Source organism: Phodopus roborovskii, unplaced genomic scaffold (assembly GCF_943737965.1).
Source record: "Phodopus roborovskii unplaced genomic scaffold, PHOROB, whole genome shotgun sequence".
Taxonomy (NCBI): domain Eukaryota; kingdom Metazoa; phylum Chordata; class Mammalia; order Rodentia; family Cricetidae; genus Phodopus; species Phodopus roborovskii.
The window spans coordinates 42,776,125-42,787,773 of NW_026126410.1; the positions used below are offsets into that span (position 1 = coordinate 42,776,125).

The 11,649-nt window shown below is 40.8% G+C and overlaps 1 pseudogene; it reads left to right on the plus strand.

Moving 5' to 3' along the window:
• Positions 1-1,976: 1,976 nt before the first annotated feature.
• On the plus strand, positions 1,977-11,112 carry LOC127220805 (geranylgeranyl transferase type-2 subunit beta-like; annotated as a pseudogene).
• Positions 11,113-11,649: the final 537 nt, after the last annotated feature.

Below are 11,649 nucleotides of genomic sequence, written 5' to 3' on the forward strand. Positions count from 1 at the left end.
ATTTGGGCATCGTTCTTTCCAAACTGCTTCCTGCTGGTAGGGGGTGCTGTCATAGGGGATCCTAAGAAGATGCAGAAATCCTGGCTAAAGTCTGCAAGGCTGGCTTGTCCCAACTGTTTTGAATGTTGGATCACCTGGGATGCTGTTTCAGGGGGTCTGGCTTGATCAAACTACATTAGTCTGGAAGGAATCCACAGCTTTTCATTTTCTGTGGAAATAAAAATAGAAATCCTTTTCCCCAGTAACCTGTCCTTAGACTTAAATTTTGGAGTCAAAGCATTTTTAAAATATATAAATTGGATTAATCCAGCAGCATTTCTTTTAACAGTTGTTATTTCCTCAGCAGTCAGACAATTTAAAGACAACAGAATAGCATATAGTATCCGAAGTTTCTCTGTGCTTTCCATCTTTACATGGCTTTTTTACTCTATTTTTTCTACTTCTATTTTTTCAATTTTTTAAGACAGGGTTTCTCTGTGTAACTTTTATCTGTCCTGAAAATAACTCCGTACACCGGGTTTACTTTGCAATCACAGAGATCTGCTTGCCTCTGTCTCCTGAGTGCTGGAATTAAAGGCGTGTGCCACCACACTCAGCTACTCTCTGTCTTCTTAAAACTATTTTATTCTTTTTCTCTCCCAAGCCTAAGTATATTTTTAAAACACACAGTAAACCTTTAGCGGTTTTTCTTAATGTGAATCTGTCTTTAATATAAATCTTTAACTTTTTCTGTCCTCAAGTCTTTATCTGGTAAACAACAACATTGCTAAAATGAAAGCCATAGCTGTATTAGCCTCAGCCTATCCAAGATGGCTGTGGGTACTTTTACCTCCAGAACTGAGAGCTATGCTCACTGCCTTGGTCTATGCTGCCATCCAGCAGCATGTTGCCAGCTTGGAGATGTGGTCACTGCCATTGCCAGCTCTCATACAGACCATTACATTGTTAGCAGAGCTCTTTAAATGAGGTTTTTTACCGCTTATCCTGAGTCAGGAAACCTCCCTTAAAGGAGCCCTGCAAGTCTTTGTCTCTAGCAAAATAGAGTCCAACTGAGAAAAATGCTGCTACCAAGAAGTCTTGCTTGTCTTTGTGGGGTTTTTTTGTTTGTTTGTTTGTTTTGTTTTTGTTTTTGTTTGGGGGGGTTGGCTTGTTTCTAAAACCCTTTCTTAAGCTTTTGTTAAGGTTTAAGTGGAAGTTCTTTGGTCCATGCTGGACACCATTATGTTATGAGTAGGGTTTTCCCCACCGGTCTGGGCCCACTGCTGCGCCAGCCACAGATAATACACAGAGACTCTGTATTTGATATAAAGCTGTTGGCCAGATTCTTGTTTCTTATCAGCTAGCTCTGTCTTAAATATTAACCCATTTCTATTAATCTAAGTAATTCCACATGGCCTTATCTTACCGGAGAGAGGGGCTGGCGTGCTTCGCTCTCCGTCCTCCATCTTGGATCTCCTCCCTACTACTTCCTCTTTCCTCCTAGTCTCCTAGTCCCACCTATCTTGCTTTCCTATTGGCCAACAGTGTTTTATTCATTAACCAATACGAGAAACATATTTACAGAATGGCATCTTCCATTAATTATCTTTTAAGATTATACATCCTAGCAGGTGTGTTATTCCAGATAGAACACGCAACTAATACTAATTAAATTTTATATCAATATTATTAATGTAAGTTCAAAAACAAAATTCCAATAGTTTCATAAATTAAAATATATTGGATTATTTGACATTTTAGTATCTATAACTTCATCTTACTTAACTGTAACTGCATATCTAAGAATTAATGTAAGTCTACTACAGATATGAACATTGTCTTCACTTGCTCAAAAACTGTCTTGCAATAGTGCTAGTTACTTCACAGTGACTGGACATTCCCTTTAATGCATTGCTAATATTTATTATTGAAGACATGTAGGCTTTCAGGGAGGGGGTCGACATAGGCACACTGCAGAAGGGTGTTACTGGAGAAGCATGCATGCAGATTAGTTTGCCTCCTACAGCTTAAAAGAAAAAGATGATTATGAATACTGTGTATCTGAGTATCTGAAAATTGGCGGCATTTATTGGGCCCTGATCATGACAGATCTAATGAACAGCTTCATTGCATGAACAGAAAAGAAATACTGGTATTTATCAAGTCATGCCAACATGAGTGTCAGAGAACAAATGCTAGCATTGAACACAAGCCACCATCTTCTGTACACACTTAGTGTTGTTCACACTCTAGTATTAATGCTACCGATGTGAGTAAAGTTGGGCTGAATGTTCAAAGTCCACAGGAAAGAGGCCATTCTTTTGCTGGAGACATCTGGGGAGACAGCAATTTCCCATTGCTCTCTTGGGCAAGCTTGAAGCTATGGATATGGAAAGATGATTGAATTTGCTTTGTCCTATGTGACTTTAAGGATGGATTTGAGTGCAGGCCAGGCTCTGTATCTCAGAGTGGACAGATCTATCATTGCAACAACAGCCAGTGAGCTGCATCAGGTGAATTCTGACCGTCTTAGTTGGTGGCTTTGTGAATGATGATTGCCTCAAGTGGACTCAGCAGAAAACCAGAGAAGTGACCAGATGCATCCTGTTCAAGATGGGGTTTGGCCTCTGATGGGGGAGGTCCTTCTGTATATATGTTTCTCTTATTGGTCGATGAATGAAACACTGATTGGCTGATTGGCCAGGCAGGAAGTATAGGCAGGGCTAGGAGATGAGAATAAGTCTGGGAAATGTAAGAAGACAGAGTTGTCATGTAGAGCCTGGGAAGAGAGGACATACCAGGCATTCTCCAGTAAGCCAAGACCATGTATATATACATAGCTTAATAGTAATGGGTTAATAATTAAGACAGAGCTAGTCAATAAGAATCCACCAGCCAACAGCTTTATAATTAATATAGCATCTGTATGTTTATTTGAGGCTGATGTGGCTGTGGGACCAGACTGGCAGGTAAGAAGTTGTATCAACAGGCCTCCCTGAAGATAATCAGGAGGCTGCATCAGCTTGATGGAAGAAAGCCATGTGATTTATCAAGACAAGACTGGAGGTTTGGCAGAGCAGCCAGGGGATTATGATGGATCCTTTTCATACTGGTTTGGCCTTGGTGGATTGTCACTTCTGGGAGAGGAGCCGATTAAGCCGGTTAGTCCTGTCTTTTGAGTGCCTGAAGAAGTGCTTACAGGGTGCATGTGCAGCCTGAACTGGTGAGCTGGAGTCAGAGAGGGAACTGTATTTACTGCGCAGCCCAGCACTGCCGTGTTTAGCGTGACTACCAAACCTGGAGGTGACTCCTGATAAAATGTATCATGTGACTGATACATAAGTATACATACTATAAAATAAACACCTATGTTGAATTTAGATCTTCAAGAAAAAAAGAAAACATGTAGCTCTCTTATTGGTTTCTGAGTGTTTGATTAGTTACCAGACATTAATCTGGAATTAATTACTAAGTAGTTTTAATGGATTGATTCCTATGTTATCTTCAGGTAGATAATGGACCACTCTCCTACTTTGTCACATACAGTGCTGTGTGTGTGTGTGTGTGTGTGTGTGTGTGTGTGAGAGAGAGAGAGAGAGAGAGAGAGAGAGAGAGAGAGAGTTTAATGTAATACTATCATCTAAAGTTTTCAAATCAGTGATGAATTCACTAGTCATGGTAGACACTTTCTCCTCTTGACTTTAATGCAAATACTCTATTCTATCATTGTTGAATAAGCTTTATTGATTTCTGCAAAGCTATTTGATGATTAAGAAAATGACATCCCCAGCCCTGTTCTAGAAGCTTTTTCTAAAATATGGAGATGAGCATCTATTGACATGTCTTACATTCTTTTATCCTTGACCTACTTATTGATTCAAGAGTCATAAACATGGCCAGCAACATGGCTTAATGGGTAAAGCCATCCGTTACTCATTTCATTGTAGATCTGCATAAGTAATCACTAATAACCACTTGACAGAGCCAATAAGGCTCTCTAAGTCTTCTATGCCAATGAAATTAGTCCTTCTTCAATTCAACCTCAGCCAGATTATTAAGACAAGGACAAAAAACAGTCATATTCTTTGCCAAAACAGCCATGTTCTCTATCTCAATGGCTGATACGTTTCCTTCTGAGATCCTGAGCTGTGTCTATAGTATGCCTTGCTCTCAGCCCTGTTGTCTCTCAAGCCCCTATTAGCATAGCCCATTAAAATCCACTAACAGCATCCAACCATCTTCCTAGTCCAAAGTCCCAAGGTCTTCCACATTCCTCCAGAAAACAGCATGGGCAGGCCTGTCACAACAACACCCAACTCCTGGTACCAACTTCTGTCTTAGTTACTTTCCTGTTGCCATGTGTGTTGTTATAGTTCTGATTGCTGGGAAGAGACGTTATGAGCATGGCAACATTTAACTGAGGTGGTGGCTCACACTTTCAGAGGTTTAGTCCATTACCATCATGGTAGGAAGCATGACAGCATATTGGTAGACATGTTGCTGAACATGGAGCTGCTACATGTTGATTGAAGTCAACAGGAAGTGGTCTGAGTGTCACACCGAGGGAAGTTTTAGCAAAAGAGACCCCAAAGCCAACTCCACAGTGACACACTTCCTCCAATAAGGCCATACCAACTTCAACAAGGCCACACCCCCTAATAGCACCACTCCACTTGGGGGACGTTTTTCTTTCAAACCACCACACCATGACAAAATATCATGACCAAGGCAACTTGTAAAAGGAAATGTTTAACTTGGGGCTCACAGTTGCAGCGGGGCAGCGTTCATGACCATCGTGGGAGGAGGGGGAGCATAGCAACAGGCAGGTCGGCACTGTACTGAAGCAGCTGCTGAGAACTCACATGCTGTTCCTCGGGTAGAAGGCAGAAGTAACTATCTGGGAATATCTTGGGCTTTTGAAACCTCAAGTCTTACCCTCAATGACAAACCACACCTCCTATTCCTTCCCAAACAGCTCCACCAACTGGGGCCCAAGCATTCAAATATATGAGCCTGTGCAGGGGGCATTCTCATTCAGACCTCTACAGTTTCTGTAAATGAACAATAAAGAAGGAGAATGTGAAGATTAAAGTGTCTAACACTAAATGGAAAGGGACGGGTGTGTGTGTGTGTGTGTGTGTGTGTGTGTGTGTGTGTGTGTGTAAAATAGAGATATGTGGAAGATAAGAGGGTATGGGGAAAGAATAACCACAATGCATTATACACATGTATAAAATTGTCAAAGTACGGTCTTAGTTAAAAAAATAATAATAATAAAAACACTGAAATTAGCATAAAACAAAACACCTAGAGTTAGATATATCAAAATGTGTGCCTTGAGCTGGAGATACGGTTGAAAATGCACATTGCTTTTACAGAAGACCAGAGTTTGGTTTCCAGTGCCCAAGTCAGGTGGCGTATGGCCACCTGTGGTCCCTGCTCCTTAGGGATACCTGACTGACTCCTCGGGCCTCCTGGACACCTACATTCACTTTCACATACACATAATTAAAAATAAACCTTAAAACTTATGTACAAAGCCTCAACTCTACACAGAGAACTACAGGCAGCTAAGGAACAGTAAGAGCAGAAGACATAATCTTCCCTAGAGAAGAGCAACAGTAATTGGCTAACCCAATACCAAATGGTCAGCCCTGAAAACATACATACAAGTAACACTATACAGATGAGCAGGTTGTTCTTAAGTATTTAGGAACATATATGCATGGACATGTATGTATGTAACAGCAACTAGTTAAAAGAAATCGAATTTGAGAGAGAGGAAGGAGTGTGTGAGAGATTCTGCAGGAAGGAAAGGGAAATGATATATTAATCTAAAAAAATGAATATATTTTCTGCTGTCATTGCACAACACTCACACAAAAGCAACTTAAGAGAAAAAAATGCTTATGTCAGCTCAGAGTTCCAGGAAGTCCTCTGTAGTAGGGCAGTCATGGGGCAGGAACTTGAAGGAGATGCCATAGCAGATCTAAAGCCAAGAAGCAGAAGGCTATAAATGAATGCATGCCTGTGCTGTTTAATCTCTCCCCCCCCCCAAAAAAAAAGCCAGGATTCCCCTGACCAGGGAATGACCATTCTCCCTGGGTAGTTCTTCACAATAATCAAGATACTCCTCTGTAGACTCACCCAGGGGCCAACCTGATCTAGACAGTTCCTCTGTGAAACATCCTTCATAGGTGGCTCTAGATGGTGTCCAGTTAACACTTAAAGCTAGCCATAGCAATGTGTGTGACCTTCACCCTGAGAAGCAGCAGAGGCATATCACCTTCATGGATTAGAAAAAGCAACAGTCCCTCCAACTGATTTGTGGGTTCAACTGAATACTAAGTAAAACCCTGCAAGATTCTTGTTTCAGAAACTGACTGATTCTAAAATGAGCGTGGAAATGCAAAAACACTACACTGACAAAGAAGACAGATGAGAACAGAGTTGGAAAACTTTGGTCTCTCACATCATCAGCCTTTTAGAGTCAGCTTTTGGGGGTATTTACCTTGTAGGTAGCACATGTGGGTTTTGTGCACCATGGATATCACATCATTTAAAAAACAAAAAGCCCAGTTGATAAACTGCTGTTTTTTAAATTCCTGATCTTTGAGTTTCCTCTATTCTTTACTTTTCCTTCCTTCTATTTTGATTCTTGCTGGTGCAGTGGGAACATTTTATATCCTCTCTCCTTTTTTTTTTCTTTTGAAGTTAGAGCCTTCAAAATCTGGAAATGATTGTATAGGTATTTTAATTAATTAATAATTAGTGTATTTATGGATTATGAATACATGCATACAGTACCTAATGAGACCAGAAGAGGGCAGAAGATCCTCAGTCATGAGTGGTGGGAATGGAACTCCAGTCCTCTGCAAGACCAATAGCTGCTCTTAACCAAGAAGCCATCTCTTCAGGCCCTATGTTGATATTTTATTATGAACTTAAGAACTAGTCTTGTCAAGTTTGTTGGCTTCTTTTGATACTACCAATGGCCCATCTAACCCAACCTTGATAAATACCTGCACATGTACCCAAGGATTTTAGTCCAGTCTCTGTTCACTTCTCCATGTTTCTGGTTAACCTGGCTGTAGTGAGATAACCACCATGCCCACACTGACACTAAACATGTAGGTACCATAAGAAGAGAAGATAGCTATCCAGAAAGAACCATGAAACAAAACAAACAAGAATCTGACGCGTGGTACCAATATCTAATTCTGATGAACTATTTCTATACAAAAATCTATTTCTCTTTACTTCCTAGTACTCTGCCCATCCCAATTCATGTAAACCAATGACTTTTGGAGTTAGATTTGGCTTTCCTTTTCTAAATTCAAACATGTTGTTAAAATAAAATTCAGAGTTTCTGTCTTATATTTTAAAAAGCCAATTGATGTAAAACAATAGAAAACTGTCATTTGTTTAAACTCGGTTTCTCTCTCTGAAATCCTAATTTCCCTCATACCTATTTTCATCCTTACTGTTGCCTTTCCTGGTATGCATACCTATAAAAGTTAAAAATTTCTGTGTTGATATTAATGTTTAAGTTTTCCACAAAGAACAATAACAATTCATAACAGAAATCTTTAAACTCTCCGGAAAGAAGATGGGGCCCCACTTCATCTATTCCATTTGATTCAACCTGATGCATCACCCTAAAACCAATTTGAGACTATAATGCTTGAGACAACTCCAGACTAGCTAGCAGAAACGGTGCACCTTCTTATTACACCCTGGCCAGAGCTTCAGATAAGAACTTCAGTAAAACATTTCCTGTCACACAGAGACTAGCTACAAATGTTACAGCTAGACCCCTTGAGAAATTTTGTTGCCTTAATTTTTTTCCTACAGGATCCCATGGAATCATCCTTGTCCCATTTCAGCAGGAAGCAATCCTAAGAAAACAACATCCCCTTTCCCTACTGTTGGCATTTAAGGGATAATATACACCTGCATAGGGTTGGTTTTTAGTTGCTTAGGGTTGGGTATGGAAGGTGATGTTCAGACTTTGGTATCTCTTTTAGATAAGATTAGGGTATGGTTGGGAAGGATATGGTTAGGATGGGATATAAGTAGATCTATATAATTTCTAGTGTACTAACTTTAGCAACTGTTAACTATAGATAACTTAAATTGCTAGATCCTTGATAACTAAAATTGTTAGATTCCTGTATGGCTGTTTTGCACCCAAATATAAAACACCTGAAAAAAAAATAAAAAAAAAAAAAAAAAAAAACAAAAAAAAAAAAAAATAGAAAAAAAAAAAAATATATATATATATATATAGATATATATATATACATCGAGAGAGAGAGAGATAGAGATAGAGATACACACACACACACATTTTGTATATTGATACAACTTAGGATATTTTGTCATGTTGCCGTTTACAATTCTACCTCTAGTTGAGATATTTCAGCTCTATCTCTGTTAGTGAGAAAGATATACATACATACATACATACATACATACATACATACATACATACAATCTTTACATTTTTTAAAAGTCTCTGTCCTTGCTGAATTAGTTTGGGAGCTTCAGCCATTATACAACTAGGTCCCTAAGAATTAGAGATATTTTCATCCATCTTTCTTTCTTTCTTTTTGGTTTTTTGAAACAGGATTTCTCTGTGTAGCTTTGGAGCCTATCCTGGTACTAGCTCTGTAGACCAGGCTGGCCATAAATTCACAGAGATCTGCCTACCTCTGTTTCCCGAGTGCTGGGATTAAAGGCATGCCACACCATGGCCCAGCTCACCCATATTTCTTATACCTATGAGATTAGTCAAATATAGATTTTGATCTTCAAACACTCCCTAGACCGTAGAAAATATTAGATACTAGACCGTGACTAGTACCAGGCCTGGTGCACTTTGCTGATAGCACTGCACCTTCCCAAGAAAATGTTGGGCACTGATGTCACTCCTTCAGGAGTCCATTCTCTCCTTGGTTATGGTCTCTTGGGCAAAGAACTGCCCCCACCTCCACAGCTGACTTTGGACATGCTGTCCTACTGTACTTGTAGGAGACAAACGCTGGATATGTAGTTCGCTTGCCAAACCCCCCCTCACTTAGATCTTAGTGACTTTGGGTGACTGCCAGGAGCCTGAAGTTGTCTTCACTGCACCTTTTGGAAGTTCTTGACGCCCCCACCTGCCCTAGTATTGTCTCTTCCTCAGCTTTAATGGGGTGAAGTTTAGACGAAAATCTTCTTCCAGATAGAAAAGGTACTAGACTTAAGCTTACGAGTAATTTACTGACATTTGTCTTATGCCACTAGTTTTCGTTCTTATAGCAACGTTTTACTGACTTTGTAAAATCAAAAAATTTTCTTTAGACTAAAAGGGGAACTGTAGTGAGATATCCACCCCACCCACACCTGTTGCACTGACCACGCCCATTGGGGCATCGGCACAGGTGCAGATGTGACCTGTGAGAGGCTAGGTCTGGGGTCCCGGACCCCAGCTTGCTCTCTTGCTTCCTGGTCCAGTTGCAGAGGGCATCCGGGTGGCATGCTGGGAGGGGAACCAGCGGCAGTCATCTGTTTCAGTGTAAGTGATTTCTCCCCGAATAAACATCATTGGACCTATACTGTGTTCCAGTCAGTGAATCTTATTTCCCACTTGATACCTGGCATCTCGTACAAACCAACTTAATTTTACTGGATCTTAATCACAAGGCTGAGAATCAATAATTTTTGTAAATTATTGTAAATCTTTTTGAGAATAATTTAATTGTGTTTTTCTGAGCGGGTGAATCTGTAGATTGTGTACATAAGTGGGTGTGGATGCACACCAGTGCAGACGCACAGAGACCAGTGAAGGCCACCGGGTGCTCTTCTCTATCAATCCATGCCTTATTCTCTACCAATCACGATACAGAGACTTATTATTAATTTTGAATGCTCGCCTTACCTTAGCTTTTTTTCTTAGCTAGCTCTTTTAACTTAAATTAACCTGTGCCTTTTTATATACCTTTTGCCTTGGTGTATCTTACTTTCACTGTTTCTATGTGTACGTCCGGCTGGCATCGGCCTGGCTTCTTGCCCCAGGTTTGTCCCCCATTCTCTCCTCCTGCTTCTCTGGTTGCTCTTTTTTCTTCCTCTTGAGCTTATAGTTCTTCTGTTTATTCTCTCTTCCTGGGAGCCCCACCTATCCTTTCTCCTGCTTCGCTACTGACTGTTCAGCTCTTTATTAGACCAATCCGGTGCCCTAGGTAGGCAAGGTGAAACAAATGTAACACACATCTACATAATTAAATACACATCCTTACATTGTTAAACAAATGTGGCATAAACAAAAGTAGCACACCTTTACACAGATAATAGTCCACAGTATAAACAAAGGTAACACACCTTTGCCTAGTTAAAATAATATTCCCCAACATTCCCTTGAGACAAAGTCTCTCACTGAAACTGGAAATAGGTTGGCAGACAATGAGTCCCCCATGATCCTCCTGTCTCTGCTCCCATAGGGCTGGGATCACAAACATGTGCGTAGCAATAGCTGGCTTTTTACAAGGGTGCTGGGAATTTGAACTCATGCTTGCTTGGTAAGTAACTTCCCCCAGCCCAGTCCTCTGCATTTTAACATTCTTCTGCCCACTGGTCTTTTCTGTGACTTTAGCATTCCCAAGCACCAGTTTTTGATTTGTGCCTGTGCTATTCAGAGCCCATCTGTATGTCACTCATGCCAATGCTTTAAATTAAAAAGAAAACCTGAGTGTTCACTACACATAGACAAAGAGGGTGATGCCTGGTTTGGCCACTTCTGCAGACTGAAGGTTGAATGAATTTGCTGCAACGGAACAAATGTATAATGACAGAGTGAGTAGTTAAATAAGTGACACAGAAAGTTCTTGGGTGTCTGTGGAATAAAACCACATATATGTTGAATCAGTAGGCAAGGGGAGGAGAAGGGTTGCTGTCCGCTCCCATGGCAGCTTTCAGATGATCTTTCTCAGCGGGGAAATGACAGAGGACAAAGCCCCCTGCCTTTGGTAATCATGGACTGCAGCTGCCAGCCTGCAGTCCAGCCAGCAGAAACAGCACAGTGCTGACATTATAGAGGTGTGGCCCCCTGATGCCATGGAGCTATGGCAACACTTCTGCCAGCGAAATGACTAAATGTGACGGTGTTGAAAATTGGAAGACATGACACATTCACGCATGCAAAGGAATTCTTCCAACTCCCTTTTAAAAGGTGGTGCTGTCAAAATCAAGTCAGTTCAAGCTCCAGCATGGACAGGAGAGAGGTCCGAAGGCCCCTCGTTAGCTGTGTTAGCAGCTATCAGCTGCTGACAGTGATGGCTCTTTGGGGGTGTGGCCCCTGCTAGGTGACCATGACCCGGTGGATGACCTCGTTCCCATTTACATATAGGTAGCACCAACTGGACACAGTGGGTTATTACAAGTAATTAATTAAAGGGGCAATGGAGTTGGGAGGGGAAACTGTTGGGAGGACCTGGGGGAACATTAGAATGGGGAGTGGCGGTTAACATTGTGGAGTTTTAGATTAAGGTGTTACATTCATTTATGACGTGGAATGTTTGTTTAATGATGCAAAGATGTGTTGTATTCTTTTAGGTTGCATTTGTTTAACTCTGTAAAGCTGTTAGTTTGTCTGCTGAAAACACTGGATTGGTCTAGTACAGAGCTGACCAC